Genomic DNA, 23,318 nt, shown 5'->3' on the forward strand with positions numbered 1-23,318 from the left:
GGAGAGAAGGTAAACGATAAATGATGACGTGCTGGACTCTCTCCTGGGCATCTATTGAGCCACCGGAGATCTAAGACAAGTGAAGTTCCTGGATGGTACCCTCCGGAATGCCTGTTCTTCAGCCTCAAACCAAAACCCAAACCAAACCATCCCTCCTCCAGGTCTCTTTCTCTTTCTTCTCCTCCCCAATCCCTACCTCAACACCCGGAGTAGCATTTTAAGGGTTGGAAATTTCAGCACTATCCCAAGGCCCCTTGCCTCAGAATCCTGCTAAATGGAAATTTAGCATGGCTACCTGGGGAAGGGTGAAATTTCAAGAGGCCTCTTAAAAGCTCAGAACCTACAAACAAACCCTCTGGATTGTTAGGGCTTATGGAACTTGAAAGATATCTGCCAAGCACTAAAAGAAGTCAGATGGAAGACAGCAGTGATTTGAATAAATTGCTATCAGCATTTGCTTATTATAATTATAGTATTATAATCAGAGCAGAAGGAAGCCTTAGAGATTATTTTGTCTTCAAGGATCATTGGCCTCAGTATGATATTCATCTGAAAAGCTGTGTAGCCAAAAGCAAATTGACTCCAGCCAGCACCCTCAGAAGAGGGCTGACCATTTGCGGATGACTCAGTGAAAGGGGCCTCTGTTTTGTCACTACTGGTATCTCCTGATCTTGTCATCATCTGCTTCATTAATTAGTGTTCTTCTCATTTCCATAGCCAGTAATGTGAGGAGCTGAACTGACGGATGAGGGTTGTAGCTTAGAGGTGGCCCTTGCTCATCATCCAGAGCCCCTCTTTCATCACACCACTTTGCATCAATGTCTGTTCCACATATAAATCTGCAGGTGTTTTGCTCTGGCTCTAGAATAAGGAAAGGGAACATATTTTTACTGAGCTTCAACAACGTGCCTGGGCTTTTCGTGGGTTATTTCATTTAATCTTCTTGTCAACCTGTGAGATTTTACATCACTGTTTTATGATTTAAGAACATAAAAGCACAAAGAATAACTTATTTGCTTGTGTGAGGCTATTCAGCTAAGTGGAATTCCCATCCAGTTATGTTTGCATGATAGCTGAAGACATGAGGCCATCTGGATATGGCCCAAATGGATATTAGGGAAAACTTCCTGGGATGTCTAAAATCACTGATAATTTCTCCCACCTCTCATTTACTATTTTTATCTACTTCCTCTGTTTTTAAAAAGAAAGAAAATGTTTATTTTAGAAAACTTGCAAAATATAGAAACATAAAGGAATAAAAATTATTCATAATTCTACCACCTGAAGAAAATTATGATTAATATTCTTATTTCCTTCCAGTCTTTTCTTTTTTCTATCTTTAAATGAAGTTAAGATCGCCGTAGACTGAATGTTTCTGTTTCCATGCCCTCCTCCCCACCAGTTCACATGTTGAAATCTAATCTCTAATTGATGGCATTTGGAGGTGGGCCTTTGGGAAAGTGATTAGGTCATCTAACCCAAGTTCTCATGAATGTGATTAGCGCCCTTGTAAAAGAGAATCCAGAGAGCTTCCTTGCCCCTTTCACCATGTGAGGACACAGAAAAAAGACTGCTCTCTATGAATCCCCACCAGACCTAGAATCTGTTGGTGCCTTGATCTTGGACTTTCCAGCCTCTAAAACTGTGAGAAATAAGTTTCTGTTGTTTATAAATCACCCAGTCTATGCTATTCTGTTATAGCAGCCCAAATGGACTAAGAGGAAGGCTATATATATGTAATTGTATCTTGCTTTTCATTTTGAATAACCCTGTGAAAATTTCCCCCTCCATTAAGGTTCTTTAAATGCTACATAATATTTTATCATCTGAGTGTATCATAATTTCTTTTTACTGTTATTATTGTCTCCATAGTTGTGTCTTTTCCAGGATGGCATATAGTTGGAAACACATTAAGTAACCTTTTAAGATTCTCTTCTTTCACTTAATAATATGCATTTAAGTTTTTCCATGTCCATTCATGACTAGATAGCTCATTTATTTTTACTACTGTATAATACTCCTTCCTCTGAATGTACCAAAGTTTATTTATCCATTCACCCCCTGAAGGAGATCTTGGTTACTTCCAAGTTTTGTCAATTATGAATAAAGCTGCTGTAAGCATCTGTGTGCATGTTTTTGTGTGGTCACAGTTTTCAACTCCTTTAGGTAAATACCAAGGAGAATGACTGCTAGATCATACAGTAAGAGGATTTTTAGTTTTGTAAGAAATCACCAAACTGTCTTCCAAAGTGGCTGTACCATTTTGCATTCTTACTAGCAATGAATGGGAGTTCCTATTGCTCCACATCCTTGTCATCATTTGAGGTTGTCAGAGTTCCGATTTTGGCCATTCTTATTGGATGTAGTGGTATCTTGTTGTTTTAACTTGCATTTCCCTGGTGACATTTGTCGTAGAGCATCTTTTCATATGTTTGTTTGCCACCTGTATAACTTCTTTGATGAGATGCCTTTTAAGGTCTTTGGCCTATTTTTTAATTGGGTTGTTCATTTTCTTATTGTTGAATTTTAAGAGTTCTTTGCATATTTCAGATAATAGTACTTTATCAGATGTGTCTTTTGTAAATATTTTCTCCCAGTCTATGGCTTATCTTCTCATTCTCTTGATATTGTCTTTTGTGAATAGAAGTTTTTAAAAATTATTATTTTTTTATTTTTTATTTTTTCCATCTTTATTGAAATATAATAGATAATTAGTTGCTTGTATTTACATTGTACAATTCAATGAGTTTTTTCAGTTATAGTTGGCATACAATAATATACCAGTTTCAGTTGTATAACATAGTGATCAGAGATCCACAGTGATCGCCCCACTAAATCTAGTACCCCTCTTCCTCCTTACATATTTATTACAACATTATTAACCATTTTCCCTATACTACACTCCACATCTCCATGTCTATTCTGCAACTATCCATTTGTACCTCTTAATCCTTTTGCTTTTTTTTGTCCCCCCAACTACCCTCCCATCTAGTATCCCTCAAAATATTCTCTGTATCTATGAGTTTATTTCCACTTTTGTTGCTGTTGTTGATTTTGTTCTTTATATTCTACGTGTACGTGAAATCAAGCAATATTTGTCTTTCTCTATCTGACCCGTTTCATTCAGCACAATACCTTCTAGGTCCATCAAGGCAATATCTTTTTCCATCCCCTTCCTTTCAGTCTGTGTGTGTCTTTTAATCTAAAGTGAGTCTCTTGTAGGCAGCATATATAGGGGTCTTGTTTTCTTATCCATTCTGCCACTCTATCTTTTGGTTGAAGCACTTAATTCTTTTCCATTTGAGGTACTTATTGATAAAAATGTAGTTATTACCATTCAATATTCCTGTTTTTGTTACATGTTTTTTCTTCTTAAAAAAGTCCCTCCAACATTTCCTGTAATAGTGGCTTGGTGTTGAATTCCTTTAGCTTATTTTTGTCTGGGAAGCTCTTTATCTGTCCTTCTACTCTAAATGATAGCTTTGCCGGATAAAGTATTCTTTGTTGTAGATCCTGGGTTTTCATCATGTTGAATATTTTGCGCCAATCTCTTTTGTCCTGCATAGTTTCTTTTGAGAAATCAGCTGTTCCCTTGTAGGTAACTATCTGCTTTCTCTTGCTGCTTTTAAGATTCTCTTTGTATTTAACCTTTGGCATTTTAATTATGACGTGCTTTGGTGTGGACATCTTTGGGTTCCTCGTTTTTGGGACTCTCTGAGCTTCCTGGGGTTTTATGTCTATTTCTTTCACTAGGTTAGGGAAGTTTTACATCATTATTTCTTCATATAGCTTTTCAACATCTTGTGTTTTTTTTTTCTGGTACCCTTATGACATGAATATTTTTACATTTAATTGTGTCCCATAGGTTCCTTAAATTATTATTATAGTCTTAGCTTCTTTTTTCTTGCCATTCTGATGGAGTGTCCTTGGCTTTCCCATCCTCTATATAGGTCATTTAATTCTCTTCTTTATTCACTCTGTTAACCCATTTAATATACTTCTCATCTCAGGTGTGTTCTTCATTTCTGACTGGTCCCCTTTTATAGTTTCCATTTCCATTTTTATGTTTTTTATTTCTTTGTTAAAGTTCTCACTGAGTTCGTCTACACTTCCCATAAGTTCATTGAGCGACTTTATGATCAGTGTTTTGAACTCTGCATCTGTTAGATTGCTTGACTCCATAACTTCTGGATCTCTGTTCTTTTCTCTCATATGGTTTCTGCTTCTTCATCTTCTCATTTTGGCTGCCTTTCCATGTCTATTTCTATGTACTAAGCAAATCTCTTAAGTCTCCCGGTCTTATTAGTGTGGCTTTATGTGGTAGGTGTCCAGTGGCACAGTCCTGAGAGGGGTTCAGCTGCAGGTCAAATTTATCCCCAGCCCGTGCCCCTCTGGGACCACCTGTTAAGATTCAGCAGGTGATCCACAGGTGCTGTGTTTATAGTTGTCTCAAAAGGTCACACCAGAAACCAAGGCTAGCTGCCACCAGAATGAGTCTCGGTACTGTTCAGCAAGGGGCACCTGACTAAGCGAGGACACACCTGGATGTAGCTTGGGTGGGGGCGCGAGTTGGGGGAGACGGAGTTTCAGGGAATCTTCTGGGTGGAGCAACCTCTGTTATCCAGTTTGATGACATCTCCACTATGGTGGTGCTGAGTCAACACACCAGGAGGGTAGAGGGCTCAACAGAGGAATAATAGATACCACCAGCACTTCTGTATAGAGTGAGTCTTGCTTCCGCCCTCACTCCGACAACTCAGCGTTCCCCTGTAAGTCCTTGGTTCTCCCTGCACAACCAAACCCATGCTGGTGCTCAGAGCAGGCAGGTCCGTCATTGCAAAAATCACTGCAAAAGCCTGCTGGTGGACAGAGTCCCTTTAAGAAGCTTCTGCCACTGCCGTAGCCTCTGTCTCACTCAGTCGCTGGAGACCGGGCAGCCCCACATCCTTACCCCGTTCTACTTTCTGCTGTTGCAGGGTGATTTCTTAGTTTTCTCCCTAGTTGTATGACTTATTCATCTAGATCCCAGGTGATTTTCTTTGTTCTTTGCTCCTTGTTTCTGTCACAATTCGGTCACCAGAGAGACAAACAGAGCCTTTATCATCTACGCCATTTTTTTCTGGACTCCAGAAGTTTTAAATTAATGAAGTTCAGGTTATTCATTATTTCTTCCACAGATCGTGTCTTTGGTGTTGTATCAAAAAAGGCATCACCAACCCAAGATCATCTAGGCTTTCTACTGTTATCAAAAAAGGAGTTTTATAGTTTTGCATTTTACATTTGGGTCTGTTGTCTATTTTTAGCTGATATTTGTGAAGGGTGTGAGGTCTGTGTCTAGATTCATTTTTTTTTTCCATGTAGATGTTCAGTTGTTCCAAAACCCGTTCTTTTTTTCCTCCCTCTTTAATTTCCCACCCCCACCCCCCACTTCCACCCCTGGCCTGTGGATGTTGCTGTTTTCCTTCAAGAACTGGATCTCTGAAGGAGGAGTATCTCCTCCTACAAGCTTGTGGCATGTACCTGAGGCCTGGGGCACTCGAGGGGCCTGGCATACCCGGGGTATGGTTCGTGGCTCCACCTGGGGCACGAACCCAGGGCCGTGTAAAGCAGATGTGCTAACCACTACACTATGGAGCCACCCCTCCAGAACCAGTTTTTGAAAAGACTGTCTTTGCTCCTTTGTTGAAGATCAGTTGACTACATTTATGTGGATTTATATCTGGGCTCTCTTTTCAGTTTCATTAATCTTTTTGTATAGACCAATACTGTCTTGATTACTGTAGCTTTATAATAAGTCTTCAAATCAAGTAGTATAAGTCCTTCAGCTTTGTTCTTTTCCTTCAATATTGTGTTGGCTTTTCTGAATTTTGCCGCTCTAAATAAACTTTATTTAAAATTAATGTGTCAATATCCACAAAATAACTTGCTGGGCTTTTGACTGGGGTTGCACTGAGTCTATATAGATCAAGTTTGGAAGAACTGACATCGTGACAATATTAAGTCTTCCTATCTATGAACATGAAATTCCTCTTCATTTATTTCGTTCTCCAGTTTCATTCATTAGAGTTTTATAGTTTTCTTTATACAAGTCTTATATGTATTTTGTTAGATTTATATCTAAGTATTTTATTTTATTGTTTGGATGCTAATGTAAGGCATGGGCATTTTTAAGACTTTCTAATCCTTCTCTCTAGTGGGGATTTCTGACTCCCTGGCCCCTACACAGTCCTATTCCACTCGTACCTCTCCTCATCCCTGCTATGCCTTCACATGGTATTTGGCATTTATGTTTTTATTTTACAAATCCCTTGGGAAAGTAGAGCTAGTTCTCTGTAGCTTCTGTTTTATTAAGAAAAACTCAGTATCTCTTTATTATTTTGAAATGCATTATAAACAAAAAATGGTAAAACACTAGGATTTAGGGAGGAAAGATTTAAGGCAGAAGTGGTAAACTTTCCAAGGTCCTATGGTAAGTCAGGAATGCTGGAACTTGGAGCTTATTTGCTATTACTCTGGTGGTGGCCTCGGCTCCATCCTGTTATACAGCAAAGCTGCCCTTGATTTCCCTCTAATTTTCACATTTCATTTCAGTGTTTAGCACTCATGAAAAATTAGGTAATTTTAATAATGTTGTCATAGAAGAGTGGGCTTGGATGAGGGAGACTTCTGAGGAAAAGGAACTAGAGTAATCAACCTTTGAAAGGTTGGGAGATGAGGCTGCCTGACATCAGTGATGGTCAGCCAAGTTGAAATGCAAAGATAGTCAGCCTGATGCTGGCTTCCTTCTTCCTTGGGAGACAAGCAACATGGACCCTGAAATACCTTCAAACCTTTAAATCATTTGTTATTCCCCCACTGAAGAAGTTCAATATGGCATAGCAAAAAGGGGCTCTATTCTCTTTTTAAAAATATACCTTTATTTTAAAATATACCTTGTAAATCTGGATCAAGCTGAAAGATTTTTGCTCTTGACTATAGGGCTAATAGCTGTTGCAAAATTGATAGGTGTGGATACACTGTGGTAATAGATCTTCCATAAATTCTTATTGCACTATGTTAGAGTGAATTTCTGAATATGAAAACATAGTATTTGGCACTGATTTTACTAAAGGGAGTATAAGATGAATATTTTACCAAGTAGTTTTAGATAACATATGGAATTAAGAAAGTGAACTTATCACAATTCAATTGACAAAATATCTATGCATTTTTACAGCACACTCATTTCAGTTTTTCTTCCATAGATTAGAGCTATGCAAAAGTAGAATGTCTATTTATGGATGAAGGTATCTACCATTTAGTTTTCAGTTTAATTTCTATAAGAGAATGCCTGAGGTTTAAAGTTAAAATCCATGTATTTGAACACAGAAAATTTATGTATCGAGGTTCTCCAGAAAAATAAATAAATACATTTATTATTATTACTATTTTTTAATTGGCTCATATAGTTATGGTGGCCAAGCAGTTCCATGATCTGCCATTTGTGAAACTGGACACTAACCAAACACTAATCATGCTTCTTTTCCTTGGTGACAAGTTTAAGTATCTTGCAGAACCCAATGGGAGGTTATTCCCTGGTCCTTCTGCAGCATGAACCATAACCAACTAATGTCGACTGAAACCAGTTCGGCCATTCCAAGTCTGTGCAGTTAGCAATTGAGTAAATCTGATATAACCTCGAGAGCTTGGCAGAACCAAAATTCACACCACCGTGGAACCACCATGTAAAGACTTCATCCTTGAGGACCGACTTCATCTTTGCAGACCTACTTCTGAAGTGATGACGGGTGCCTGAAACAGTTGCCCAGTCAATAAGAAAACCAAACACAGAAATGCATAACTTCAACCAACCAAACCTGGCCAAATTGAAATTCCTTTGAACTTTTTCTTATTCTTCCCATATTTTACCTTAATAGGCTAAGTTCCAGAACCACTCAATCAGACCCTCCTAAATTAGAATTAATGAAATGTATAACCTGTTCTTACCCTCACATTTTAAAACTTGTCTCAAGCCTTTGTTTTGGGAGACAGATTTGAGTATTTTCTCCTATCTCCTAGTTGGGCAGCCTTATAATAAATTCCTTTTCTCTGCAAAAGACTGCTGCCTCAGAATATGGTCTTTCTGCTGTGGGGCGGGCAACAGACCTACTTGCTCAGCTTGGTCACATCTGTAAGCTGGATAATGAGGAAAGCTTATCGTATAATGCAGTCTGAGTCTGAAGGCCTGAAAACCAGGAACTCCCTCATTGGAGGACCTGAGAAGATAGATGTCCCAGCTCAAGAAAAGAGAGAGAGAATTTGCTCTTCCTCAGCTTTTTTGTTCTTCTGGTGGCTCCAACTGTTGGATGACATGCATTCATATTGGTGAGAGCAGACCTTCTTTACTCAGTCTACTGACTCAAATACTAATCCCATTTGGGAACATTCCCACAGACACACTCATAAATAATATTTAACCAGCTATCTGGACATCCCTTGGTCCAGTCAAGTTGACAAATAAAATTAAACATCACAATTTACTTGACCAACTTACTCATAAGTGAAAGGAATCACTCCACTCATTTTTTACCCACTTCTCAGTGTTTCGCCAGCTGGCCATTTCAATTAGTGTAAGGTACATTAAAATTTTTTAAGAACTAGGAAGTCATTCTCTGACCCTTTACTTTACAAAACTATAAGGAAACTGAGACCTAATGAGATTAAATGACTAGTTGAAGATCACATTGAATTTTATTAGTAATCCTAAAGTCCGAAGAGAGACTGATTAAATTTGCAGATGAAAGAAAGCTGGGAAAGATAGCTAATAGATTGAAATCTATTTCTAATCTATAGATGACAGGATAAGTATTAAAAATGGTCTGTTTGAAAAGATAGGCCAAAACCAATAAGAAGAGATTTAGCATGAATAAATATAATGACCCACACTTTTGGTTGAAAAATCTATTGCATGGTATAGGCCTGACTTGGCTAAAGTTCACGTGAAACAGAATATAGGGGAGTTAAGTCAACCACAGGTTCCAATAGAAGTCCCCATTGGGAAGCAGCTGCTAAAACAACTAATGCAATCTCAAGGTCTATATTAATGGGCAGAGAGTGATCTGATGTTGCAGGGAGTGACTGGCCTGGAGTACTTGGTACTGGCTAGGTCATTTTTGTACCTCTGTGTGTATACAAAAGGTACAATGTTCTGAGAGGAATCTTGATAAACTGGAGTCAATTCACCAGAGATGTTGAGAGGCCTGAGCTCTCCTCTACCAGATAAAAAGCCACTGCAGCTGAGTGTTTAGCTTAGAGACTTTTAAAGGACATGATTACTGCCTTCAAATATCTGACAAGCTGTCAAATGAAGAAGAGGTATGTGGCTTATTCTGTCACTCACAGGGCAGGAGTAGGATCATTAGGGCCGAAGGTTAATGGGGGATGAATTTCTACTGAGTCTAAGAATTTTCCAACATTGCTGACCCACAACGGAATGATCTGGGAGTGTACTCAGGGAAATGCTGGGGTCCATGCATCAGAGATCTTATAGGAGGATGCCTATCGTTTAAGAGAAAAACCACAGGCCCAAAATGGTGTCACTCATGCTAAAAGCCCTCGATACCAAACCTAGATTTAATACCTGAACTGACTGCAGTTTCAACCTCTCCCAGAAACATAATCTTTTAAAAAACTTTAAAACATTTTTTCAATTACAGTCGACATTCAATATTACATTAGTTGCAGGTGTACAACATAGTAGTTAGACATTTATATAATTTACAAAGTGATCTACCCAATAAGTCTAGTATCCACCTGGCACCATACATAGTTATTAAAATATTATTGGCTAAATTCCCTAAGCTGTAGTTTATATCCCCATGACTATTTTGTAACTGCCAGTTTGTTCTTCTTAATACTGTCCCTTTTATCACTTAGCCCCCTAACCCCATCAGTTTGTCCTCTGTATCTATATGAGTTTGTTTCTGTTTTGTTTGTGTGTTTTTGTTTTTTAGATTCCATATATAAGTGAAATCATATGGTATTTGATTTTATCTGTCTGATTTTTTTTCATTTAGCATAATCCCTTCTAGGTATTATGTTGTTGCAAATGGTACAAATCTTTTTTGTGGCCGAGTAATATTCCATTGTAGATATATACCACTTCTTTATTCATTCATCTATTGCTAAATGTTAAAGAAGTTTCTTTAACATTTCTTGTAATACTGGTTTTGTGGTGATGAACTCCTTTAGCTTTTTCTTGTCTGGGAAGTTCTTTATGTCTCCTTTGATTCTAAATGACAGCCTTGCTGAATAGAGTAATCTTGGTTGTAGGTCCTTGCTTTTTATCACTTTGAGTATTTGTTTCATGCCAATCCCTTCTGGCCTGCAAAGTTTCTGTTGATAAAACAACTGACAGTCTTATGGGAGCTCCCTTATAGGTAACTAGATGCTTTTCTCTTGCTGTTTTTAAGATTCTCTCTTTGTCTTTAACCTTTGCCATTTTAATTATGATGTGCCTTGGTATAGGCCTCTTTGGGATTATCTTTTTGGGGACTCTCTGTGCTTCCTAGATTTGTATGTCTATTTCCTTCACCAGGTTAGGGAATTATCCCATCATTATTTTTTCAAATGGGATTTCAATTCCTTGGTCTCTCTCTTCTTTTGGCACCCCTATAATGTAAATGTTGTTATGTTTGATGTTATCCCAGAGGTCCCTTAAACTATCCTCATTTTTTTTTTTCTGTTCTGATAGGATATTTTCTACTACCTTGTCTTCAAATCCTCTGCTTCATCTAATCTTCTGTTGATTCCCGCTAATGTATTCTTCATTTCAGGTATCGTATTCTTCATTTCTGACTGGTTCTTTTTTATGGTTTCTATTTCTTTGTGTAAGTTCTCACTGACTTCATCTATTCTTCTCTAGTTCATCGAGCATCCTTATAACCAGTGTTTTGAACTCTGCATCTGGTAGATTGCTTGTCTCCATTTTGTTTAGTTCTTTTTCTGGAGCTTTGTTCTGTTCTTTCACTTGGGACATGTTTCTTTGTCTCCTTATTTTGGCTGCCTCCCTGTGTTTGTGTCTATGTATCAGGTAGATCTGCTACATCTCTTAGTCTTGGCAGAGTGGCCTTATGTAGTAGGTGTCCTATGGGGCCCAGTTGTACAGTCTTCCTGGTCATCTTGCATGGGTTGTGTGGGCTTTCCTACAGTAGTTGAACCTTGATTGCTGTTCTCACATCAGTGGGACCTTCAAGATGATTGGCTTTGAGGACTGGCCATGACTACAACTGATAAGATATTTTTCAGGAGCTGACCCCATGGAGTGGGATTCACTTTAGCAGGGTGTGTTGTTTTTGGAGCTACATGGGTATTGCTCAGGTGTGGTCTGAATTTGGCCACTGGGTGTATTGATTTTGGGGTCTCTTGGAAGAGGCTTTTGTGCTAACCCAGGTAAGCTGCTGCCTATGCCTGGCCCGGGGCCACCTGGTAGGAACTACAAAGTGATTTGTGGTTGGTAGCTGCCTCTGCTGGGCTTGGAAGTGCTTGGGAAATGCTATGCTGAGATCCAAGGCCAGCTGCCACTAGTACTATGTTTAAGGCCGCTCAGCAAGGGGTAGAAGACAGTTTGCTGTTTGTTTGAGGTTTATAGACCTTTCAGAGGTTTTAGAAAAGTCCACAGTGTGGGCTGAGCCAGCTGCTCGTGAGGAACAACTGCTGAAAGAGGTTTGGGCTTATCCATGAGTTGAGTAGGGTGGGTTCTCAGGGAATCACTAGGGTGGAGTGAGCAGTGTTAGCCAGTTTGATGGAGACCCAGAATTGGTCCTCACCTGCACCTGCCAGCTGGGTGGGGAGAAGGTTCAGCAAAGGAGCAGTGGTTCTTGCCAGCACTTCTGTCCAGGAGAGAGCTGTCCCTATAGCCTTTGCCCTGAAGCCAGACAATTGAGTTACTCCCTATATGTCCCTGGTGCTCCTTGAGGTGCTGTCCCCTTGCTGGATATCAGAGTGAAGATTTGTGAGTCTGTGCTAAGGTAAGATGATGCCTGTGTCTACAGCAGCCCTTCATCTTACCCACACTGATTTTCACAGGCAAATGTTGTGGGGACTTCTTTACCTGGAATTTGTGCTCTGGGCTGGGGAGCCTGTTGTGAAGCTGGGACCCCTCACTCCTCAGCAAAGACCTCTGCAGCTGAGATATTAAGTTAATAATCTTAATGAACTAGTCTGGAATTTTCTGGTTAAGCATCAGTAGGGTAATCTGTCATGTGGACCTTCTCCATCTCCTACCACCCACACAAAAAACAGGCAATCCACATGATAAAAACTCTCCGACTTCCCTTCACCCAAAGAAAAGATGTCCTGGTCCCAAAATAATCCTTTCTTTTCTTTTGTTAATAGCTTCCTTGCCCCACCCTTCTGCCTATGAAAACCTTCCATTTTGTACAACCCCTTCAAGTGTCTTTCTCGTTGATAGATCTGATGCTGCCTGGTTCATGAATTGCTTAATAAAGCCAAATAGATCTTCAGATTTACTCAGTTGAATTTTGCTTTTTAACAATTTGGGAGAAAGCTGACTCCATGACTTCCTAGTTTCCTTTAACACAAAGATTCTGTGAATCTTCATGGTTATTTTTCTTGTACTGCTGTTTCATTCCAGTAGGTAGTGTTTTAATGCTTTTGACTGTTTGATTCCCCAAACAATTCAAAATGGTTTGTTATATTAGAATACATAGTAAAAAACAAGCAAATAAAACTTTTAATGAAAAATTGAATCTAGAAAGACTCCTGGAAAAAGATAAGTTGCTACAGAATTTGGGCACTAAATTAAAATCTAAGCTTGCTCAAGGTCTGGTCAAATGGAGAAGCGTGTGATATTATAGATTCTTATTTTTCAAGGAGAGGAAGCCTACACCTTTATTAGTATTAGTGTTGACCTAGACTTCCCAATGGGATTATAAAATCCATAATGACAGGGAATGAGTCCTTTATTTCATTTTAATTCTAATAATAATGTAGGGAGGAGGCAAGAGAATTAAAAACTTAATCAAGCCACAATCAGATACTGCAATATGCTGACCAGCCCTGCAGCCAGGGCAAGAGGACATCTTCAGAACAAAGGAAAATTTCTGCTGGGATTGCCAACAATCCATTTCCCACACCTGTGAAGGAACCAATAGAGTTCATTCCCTATGGCTAAAACCATGCTAGAACCTAAGGATTAAAGGTTGGGAACTGCCAGCAGGGCTTTCACTCTACACATTCTTACCTTTTCATTCTATATACTCTTCCCCTTCTTCACTGTATGTCCATATCAAAGGAAATGAGAACTAAAGAATGACACATGAACTGAAATCCCTGAACACTCAGGGTCCCTCTCAGTGCCTTTTCTCTGTTTCTCTCTCTCTGTCTCTTACACTGTCCTTCTCACTCTCTGTCTCTGAGAGGAGAGCACACTCTGTCTGTGGAGTGTTATCCCTTTTCTAACAAACTTTCCCTTTTGACTCTAACTTTGGCGTGTGTGTTGAATTCTTTCCACACTCACCACCAAAGGACCCTCTTCTGCTCTCAGTGCAGAGCTTGGTCTCTCCCCAACTTGGGGAAATTTGCCTTGTCCTGCATCAATAACATCTATCAGAATATTTTATACAGAGTAGATGCTTAGTGTGTTTTGAATAATTTGACTTTCTTAAGGATGGAATAGGACATTTTTTTCCTTTGTATTTTTCTCGGGTTCTGGTAGAAGTGTCTTGGTCAGGCCAGAAGTCATAGTTCTGAAACTGTATTATATTGCTCCAATGAGATAGCCCAAATTTGGCTTATAGTAAGTCCCAGACTGCGATAATTGCATCTCCTGGTACCTCTTCATGTTTTCAAAAAGGGTTTCTGTCTTAAATGTATTTGTGCTTTAGACTATAGTTACTCTAGAATTCTGACTTTCTTTCCTCTGTAGCTTGCCATTATACCTAGTGGTGACAATAACCAACATTTATATTTTGCTTACTTAGAACACAAACACTACTCTAAATGTTCATCCTATCAAGTGCTCTATTAAGTGGTTACTACTTTTGTTCTTTTGTCAGATGAGAAAATGGAGGCAGAGAGGTTAAGTGACTTGCTCAAGGTCACAAGTTAGTAAGTGGCAGAGCCAGAACATAAACCTAGCATCTGGCTCCAGATGTTTTGCTTCTAACTACTGCACCCTTCTGTCTCTGAGCAGGTATCTACATTCAATGTATATTTAATCAGGTTACTGAGGCACTAAAGTTCCAAGTGAGTTCTGTCTTGGTGGCAAGACACCAGGTGATAATGGGTTTCCTCTGCCCCTCCTCTTTTCATGCTCCCTCTTTTCCCTAGAGACCAGCTCAAAAGCACTCCCACTGTATTTCCTTCTCTAGCCAGTTTCCTGGGATTGGCCACTCTCCAGCTCTGCTACCAGCTTTGCTTGGCTAAGGATTTTGGAATGAAAGACACAAGACTGAATTCTTTAGAATGAATCACATCTGTTTGGCGTGGTTACAGCCTGTTTTTGTACCACTTAACAATTCTTCCTCCCCAAACCAGCCCCCTCTCTATTTTTGTAAAAATGTGAGATGGTGTATCTTTATTTTTAAATTAGTGTGAATTTTAATATGATTAGCTTTGGTAAGTTATCAACAATTACACTGTCCCTACATCCACTCCCCATCCCCCAGAAGAATAATTAGAACCAACCTCACAGTATTGCAAAACCAGGAAGCCTGGGGTGCTGCTCGAAGACATGTACTTATAGAAATCACTTCGCCTATGACGCTTAATAGGAACTTTCTGATGATGACATCTCAGGTCAAGTGTCATCATAGGAACAAGCCCTGCCTATTGCTTTGTCCAAGCCAGGTTGGAAGTAGGGCAGGTCTGTGCCTGGCATCTCTTGCTTCTGCTTCTGTTAGACATAGCTGAGCCTGAGGGTAGGAAAAAACAGAGGTGCGTCCATGAGAAACTTGTCCTTCTTTATGAGATTTCCCACACAGCCAGGAGCCAGCCCCTTTCCTTCATTTTAACCAGCTGAGTCACTGGTATCCAATACACTATCTGAAGTGGTATAAACCCCCATACCAGTGATTTTTCTCTATTGTAGAGGGCCCCTTGGGGCTAAAGAGTTGGGAGAGGCTTTTATGCTTGAAGCAATAAATGAGCAAGTCACTACTCTTCTCTGTGTAGACAATGAGACTGCACACTGGAAACGGCCAGTGCTTGTCTATGACTTAGTCAAATCTGCTGAGACAAAAGCCAGTTGGAGGCCAGGCTATTGGGGTCACTCAGAGAGTGACTAATCTTTCATCCCTGTCTGGCCCTTATAGGATGACAGGAAGAGGAAGGATAAATGAACACCAAGAATACCTCAAAAATGTCTTTAGACCTAAGATAAAAAGGTCTAAGTTAGAGTTCTAGCCGTACTATCTATTAATTGCATGACCTTCTACAAATCAATGAACTTCTCTAAAACACATATTTCTTTATCAAATGGGAATAGAAATCTCAGTTTCCCTCATTTTGTGGAAGTGTGTGAGGAACAAATGACAATTCATATGGAAACACATATTAAACTATAATGGTGCTATGAGAATATAAAGGATTATTATAAAGTTCTATTTACTTTAGTTAAAATAAATAATAATAGTTTCATCGGTTTGTTACTCAGTTTTTTACCAGTACTAAGAAAATGGTAAAGTGGAGAGCTTTGATTTTCTCTAATCTTCTTTTCCTCATTCTGCCCAGGGAATGAGGAAATGCAGGGCAGGCTTGCCAGTAACATAGGAGGTATGAAAGAGGCAAGTACCTGTGTACTCGTTATAGTAAGGGCATAGAATCTGACAGAACTCAAGGTCAGCTAGGGGAGGTCAGTCTGGGTCACAATAGTAGGACTGCCTGAGGCAGAGCTGCCTATCAGACAACATATTAGTGTGAAGCAAAAGGGGGTCTCAAGCACACTTCGAAGCTTTTGACAGATAGGACATAGAGGATACCAGCCCTTTGACAAGGTCTCCCTATGGAGTGTGACTTCCTAACCGGGGCTTCTCAGAAAACCCTGGTCACCCCCATTCTGGCCTTTGACTGGCTGGAGGAAACTGGAATTCCAGGAGGGAGGATTCCTGCCTGTCTACCTAGCAGCCTTTATTGTCACTGTCAAAATGGAAAGCTACATCCCCTGCAGGGCTTCCCCATCCACTCCCACCTTGGGAGACAGAGACCTCCTCAACCTCCTTAATTGGACTGTGGCTAATAGAGGTCATTTCCCTTATCAGCAGGATGAGGGGCTGTGAAGAAGGCTGAGGAGTGGCAAGATTATAGCTGACATTATGAGGCAGTTGGAGGCCTGCCAGGAAGTGTGTTCACTTTACTCCATTCTCTTCCTACCCAGAAACACAGTCAAGGAACATACAAAACATAGCTCAGCTCAAAGCCCTTCCTTCAACTCCATTCTCCTCCCTGTCCTGAGACGCGCGCGCGCGCGCACACACACACACACACACACACACGCACAGATATATACCAACCTCTGTAGATGCATAGTTCACTGTGTGTGTGTATCAGCCATATCATATACATAAGTAGATATGTAACCTGAACAAGCTGATTTATGCTACGTGCACACACACACACACACACACACACACATATACACAAAAGCATGTATGTGTATATATAGAAAAGTTTATATATATTTGCTTGGATTTTTTTTTTTTTCAGGATACTGAAATTTAGAAGCATGGTGTCACATAAAGAAGACACAGTCTTTAAATATATCTACAATCCCCTTAAGTATTTTATTTGGTCTAGAAAAAACCTGTAGGGGTCCCCGTGCTAATCTCGCTCCTCCTCAACCCTCCCAGGGTTTCCAGAACCATCATTTCTTACTTCTCTCTCAAATTATTTGTTCCTTCTCCCCTGCATCTCCTTTTCCCATTCAAAGCCCACATCACATCTCAGCTAGTGCCATGGTAGAAATTAATGTCAGAAATGAATTTACACTAACATGTAAGTGTCTAATAGTTTTAGAATCATTTATTGAAAGGAACTTCAGAAATCATTTAGTTCAATCTTTTTATCTTATAGGTGAGGAGACTGCAACCTATAGAGAAAAAGTGACTTACCTGACGTCCCAGAAACAGAGATACATCTGGGAATAAACCCAAGTGTCCAGACTCTCAAGCCCCAGAAACTAGTCTTTCTCCCCCAGGGAATGGCCCACCACTCATCCAACTGTAAAAGCTGGAGACTTGAGGCAGCATTCTTGATACCTATCTCTATGTCAGCCTCCTTCATTCAATCACCAAATCTTGTATTTTTTACTTCCAAAATATATCTCTAATTTGTACACGTTCAATTTTTCTGATAGAAGCCATCATTGTCTCTTTGCTTGGACCTACCAGATATCTAATCAATGTTCTTACTCCTCTTGAATTCATCCTTTAAGAAGTTGTGTATTTCTTCTTCTTTTTTATTGCGGTGAAAAATGCATAACATACAAGTTACCATTTTGACCATTTATTTTATTGTGCTAAAAACATATACCATAAAATTTACCATCTTAATCATTTTTTAGTGTTTAGTACATTAGTGTTAAATATATGCACATTGTTGTATAAAAGATCTCTAGTACTTTTCGTCTTGCAAAACCGAAACTCCATACCAACTGAACAACAACTCCCCATTTTCTCTCTCCTCCCAAACTCTGAGAGCTGCCCTGCTACTTTCTGTTTCTAAAAATTCTGCTACTTTAGATACCTCATATAAGTGAAATCATGCAGTATTTGTCTTTTTGTGACTGGCTTATTTCACTTAATATAATGTCTTTAAGGTTCATCAATGTTGTAGTATATGACAGAATTTCCTTCTTTTTTATGGCTGAATAGTATACCATTTTATGTGTATACCAAATTTTCTTTTTTAAATAGTTTTATTGAAATATAATTGACATGCAGCACTGTATTAGGTTAAGGTGTAGAACAAAATAATTTGACGTACATATATTGTGACGTGGTTACCACAATATGTTTAGTTAATATCCATTATCTATATAGATAAAAAACCAAAATCCTTAAAAAAAAATAAAAAACATTTTCTTTTATGATGAGAAATCTTATGATTTACTGTCTTAACTTTCATAGATACGAACAGCAGTATTAACTATAGTCATTATGTTGTATATCATATTGTTAGTACTTATTTATCTTATAACTGGAAGTTTGTACCTTTTGACCACCTTCATCTGGTTCCTCCCCAACCCCACCCTACCTATGGTAACCATGGATCTGATCTCTTATTCTATGAGTTGTTTTTGTTTGTTTGTTTTTAGAATCCACATGTAAATGAGATCATACAGCACTACCTTTCTCTGTCTGACTTATTTCACTTAGTATAATGCCCTCAAGGTCCATTACAAATGGCAGGAGTTCCTCTTTTTTAATGAAAGAACAATATTCCATTATATCATATTTTTCATCTACCCCTCCATTGACGTACATTTAGGTTGCTTCCACCTCTTGGCTATTGTGAATAATGTTGCAATGAACATGGGTGTGCAATATCTCTTTGGAGATTGCAGTGTGCAGTATCCATCTTTATTGATACACAGGCTGCCTATTAGTGAACAAAGCCCCTGCACTGAAAACTACTACTAGAAGCTCTTCTTGTTACCTCACCCTCAGCATGTCCAGTTTAGGCCTAATACTTCCTCCTGCTGCACTCCCCCTCACTCACTTCTCTCCTTTCACTGATGCTTCTTAGGGTTCTTTATTTCCTGCCCACTATCCATTTCCGATGCAGAATTTGGCTCTCATCTTCAACATGTTCAAGTCAACTTTTCAAGAAAGGTGTTTTATAACCCCATCCCAAACTGTGAGTCACAACTCACTATTTCTAGGAATGTGTACTGTTTCATTCTCTCACCTTTAAAAAAGGATTCCAACCTTAGCTCAAAGGAAGTTCAGTAGTTCAGGTCAGTCGTTGTCAATAAATATTTATTTAGGTTCAACTATATGCTAGACATGGTGCTAGGCTCCAGGGATACAAAAATGAAACAAAAAATGGTAGTCTTTGTTTTGAGATACTTGAGTGATAAAAACGTACAAATAAATAGGTACTTTCAGTCTGTAGTCATGCACTGGATAATGATGTTTCAGTCAACAGCGGACCTCATATACAACAGTGGTCCTCATATACAACAGTGGTCTTATAAGATTATAATAGAGCTGAATTTCTTGTAGGAAATGAAAGGGTATGTGGTTCAGAAGAAATTTTTTTTCTCTGACTGAAATAATGTCTGTGAAGGTTGGCAATAAATTCTCTCTCACTCACAGCACCCTAAGTCTGAGTGTCCAATCAGTCAGCCACTGAACTGTTTCAGCACAGAGGAACCTGTCCCCCCAAGTGCTATATATTCCACGGGTGCTATAGCCTTTCCAGATCTAGCATGATTGTCTTCGGAGTACATACATTGCTGTAAACTCTATTGAGGACCTAAGATCCTGTATAAGCTACATTAACAAGTATTAAGTGCCACTGCCACTTTAGTAAAAGCTTTCCGTGGTAGTGTGGAGCTGGCATATCCCTGTACTTTGGAAATATTTTCAGGTTGTAATGATATAAAGCATAGATAACTTTTATTTTTCATCAATTCAATGCCAGAGAGAGCCCTTTGTGTCAGAGTCAATGGAACCCAAAACAAATTTCCAAAGTAAAAATATTGAGTCCTCAGTTCTATATTCTCTCCATGTTAAATACCCTCTTTTTTTATGGATAACACAATGTTCCTTAATCTGACCACTGTTCTAACATATAATAGCCAAAACTACGTTACCATGACAACCCCCTATATTCCTTTATCTCTCCATCTTGATTTCTTATCTCTACTGATCCTCAGGCCATCTTTAACTCCCTCCTAATAGTCATTATTATGGTGATCTACACCTTACCCATGCAGTTTCAGAATATTTCAAGTCAATTCAGCCCACATCTCTGTTCATGGAGCAGCATTGACAGCTTCAGTATTCTACTTCTGGCCCTATCAGAAGAAAGCAGGGGGAGGGTTTGTGGGACAATGTTTATAAAGTCTACAGTAGTGTACATCAATGTCCAAGGCCTTCATATTCACTTACCACTCACTCACTGCCTCATCACAAGCAACTTCCAGCCCTGCAAGTACCATTCATGGTAAGTGCCCTATACGTTTGTGCCATTAAAAAAATCTTTTATACTATGTTTTTACTGTAGCTTCTCTATGTTTAGATAGACAAATACTTACCATTATGTTACAATTGCTTAGAGTATTCAGCACAGTAACATGATGTGCAGGATCGCAGCCTAAGAACAATAGGTTATACCATAGTGCTTAGGTATGGAATAAACTATACCATCTGAGTCTGTGTAACTGCACTGTATGATGTTTGCACAATGATAGAATTGCTTACTGAAGCATTTCTCAGAATGTATCCCAGTTGTTAGGCAATGAGTGACTAATATAATTAAGGCTATGATGTAGCTATATGTAAGGGTCCTTGGACCAGGCTGGGAGTTAAGGGAAAGTCTTCTGGGTGAGAAACACCTGAGTTATCTCAAAGGATAAATAAATGTAATTAAGGTAAAGAAAGGTGGGAAGGGCATTACAAAGGTTCTGAATTGTAAAATAGCACAGTGAGTATGAGGGCAGGCTATAAGCAATTTGACTGCTAGAACATAAGGAACTAGTGAATGGTGGGATAGAAGACTGAAGAACTAGGAGAATCCAGGTTAGAGAGAAACTTGAAGCTAACCTAAGGACCATAAACTTTATTCTATGGAAGAATGGGGAGCCACCAAAGAATTTTAAGCAGCGTAATAACAAGATTAGATCTGAGTTTTAGACAGATCCTGCTATAGGTAGAATGAATCTTAAGATACAATGTTAAGTGACAAAAGTAAGATGCAGAACAGTGTTTATGATATACGACCATTTATGTTAATAAACTATTATATAGACATAATACATATATACATGTATTTGGAAATGAATAGATTATCTTTGTAAAGATATTTAAGAAGCAGTAGTCTTGGGTAGGGGAGCTCTGGGTGGCTGGAGACAGATGAAAAGGAGACTTATTTTTTACTGGATATACTTTTGTATTTTTTATTACTTGTTAAGAATGAATTTAGGCTTGCTTGGGAGCATCCTTTAAAGATGATGACATTGGAGGATCCTGAAATCCCCTCTTCTCACGGACATACAAAATAAACAGCTATACACAGCACAGTTCCCTCTGACAGTAATCAAGAACTGGCTGAGTGACTCTTACACATTGGGTGAACAAGAAAATATCCACATTAAAATAGGTCAGAAAGGCTGAGATACATTCTCACCAAAATCCCACCCTCAGCACAGTGCCATTCAATCAGGAGGGAACTCCTAGTTTCTTCTTGAGGTGTGAAGGGTTTGGACCACACATCTAGTTCCCCAACTTTTAAGACACCACCTAAGGGATGGACCCCCAAACCATATAGCTCTGAAAGCCAATGGGGTGTGCATCCATGAGACCCAGTAGACTACAGCAAACAAAGAAGTAGTTGATCACAAGCATGAGCACTCTCTGAAGCTGTCACTTCAGGGATCAGTACAGAGGGAGCTGGCAAAAACCTGTCAATCTCCAGTCTTGCCCTAAAGGGTGTCCATCTGTATTCCTTAAAAGAAGCTGCCTGTGGGTCAGGCTTTTTAATTTAGATGCATCTAAGGGCTGACTGAAATCCTCTCCAGAAACCAGGGAAGCCTGTAGACACCTCCCCTGCTCTCTCCCTCTAGCCCGTTCCAAGTCACCAATATCTCCGTAGAAGGATCTTGTACACATGTCTGGTGCCCCAGCTTTTGCTGCTGCTGTCTGAGGAATAGGCCCCCAGATTAGCAGGCTCTGATAGCTAATGGGGCTAGCATTCAGGGGTCCCATGGTAGTGTAGCAAACTATGAAGATATTCTTAATGGGCTCAGTAGCTCATCACCACCTGTGGCTATACATCAGGGCCTAGTAAAAAGGGAACAGGTAAACGTGCCCACTTCCCATCATTTCCCTGGAAGGGGGTTAACTACACACTTTACCAGATTCTAACTGACAGTCCAGCTTCCAACCAGCCTCCATCTAGGTGCTGACTGGGATCCTCTCCTTTGAACGTCTTGACACACCTTCAACTACTGGGAGCCACTAAAATAAAAGAAATCAGCTTGGACAATCACAAAAGTTTGAGATACAACCAGAAGTACTGGCCTGTTGATTGATGAAATTCATCTCCTATACAGGGCCACTCTTTCAAAACTGGGAGAGGTGGCTATTTTATTTAATGCATGGAAACCAACATAGAATCAAAGAAAAATGAAGAAACAGAGAAATATGTTCTAAACAAAAGAATAAGATAAAACACTAGAATCATATCTTTATGAAACAGAGGTAAATGATTTACCTGAGAGAGAGTTCAAAATAAGTCATAAAGATGCTCACTGCAGTCAGGACAATGCACAAACAAAATGAGAATTTTAACCAAGAGTTAGAAAATATAAAAAAGTATTAATCAGAGTTGAGGAATATAATAACTGAACTGAAAAATTCAACACAGAATTTCAGTATCAGGCTAGATAAGTTGGAAGAAAGGATCAGCAGACTAGAAGATGGATTATGCAGTGGAATTCATCCAATCAGTAGGAATAAGAAAGAAAGAATAAAAAAGAGTGAAGATAACTTAAGGGACTTATGTGACACCATAAAGTAGACCAATATACACATTACAGGCGTCTAAGAAAGAAAACACAGTGATAAAGTGACAGAAAGTTTTTCAAAGGAATTATGAATGCTAACTTCCTTAACCTGGGGAAAGAAACAGACATCCAGACCCAGGAATCCAAGAAAATTCCAAAAAAGATAAATCCAAAGAGACATTATAATTAAATTTTCAAAAGTTAAAGACAAAGAGTTTTAAAAGCAGCAAGAGAAAAACAACTTTTTTATGTACAAGGGAACCCCCATAAGACTTTTAACAGATTTTTCAGCAGAAAAATGCAGGGATGATATATTCAAATTACTGATAAAAGAAAAATGGCAAACCAATAATAATCTACCCAACGAAGTCATCCTTCAGAATTGAAGGAGCTACAGAGTTTTCTAGACAAGTAAAAGCTGAAAGTGTTCATGTAAGACTGGCCTTACAAGAAATGTTAAAGGGTGTTCTTTAAGATGAAAGGAAAGGATGTTAATTAGTAACAGGAAAACATAAGAAAGTATAAAACTCATTGGTAAAAGTAAATGTATAGTTAAATTCAGAATACTCTAATATAATGGTTGTAGGGA

This window comes from Pteropus alecto, unplaced genomic scaffold (assembly GCF_000325575.1).
Source record: "Pteropus alecto unplaced genomic scaffold, ASM32557v1 scaffold76, whole genome shotgun sequence".
NCBI lineage: Eukaryota > Metazoa > Chordata > Mammalia > Chiroptera > Pteropodidae > Pteropus > Pteropus alecto.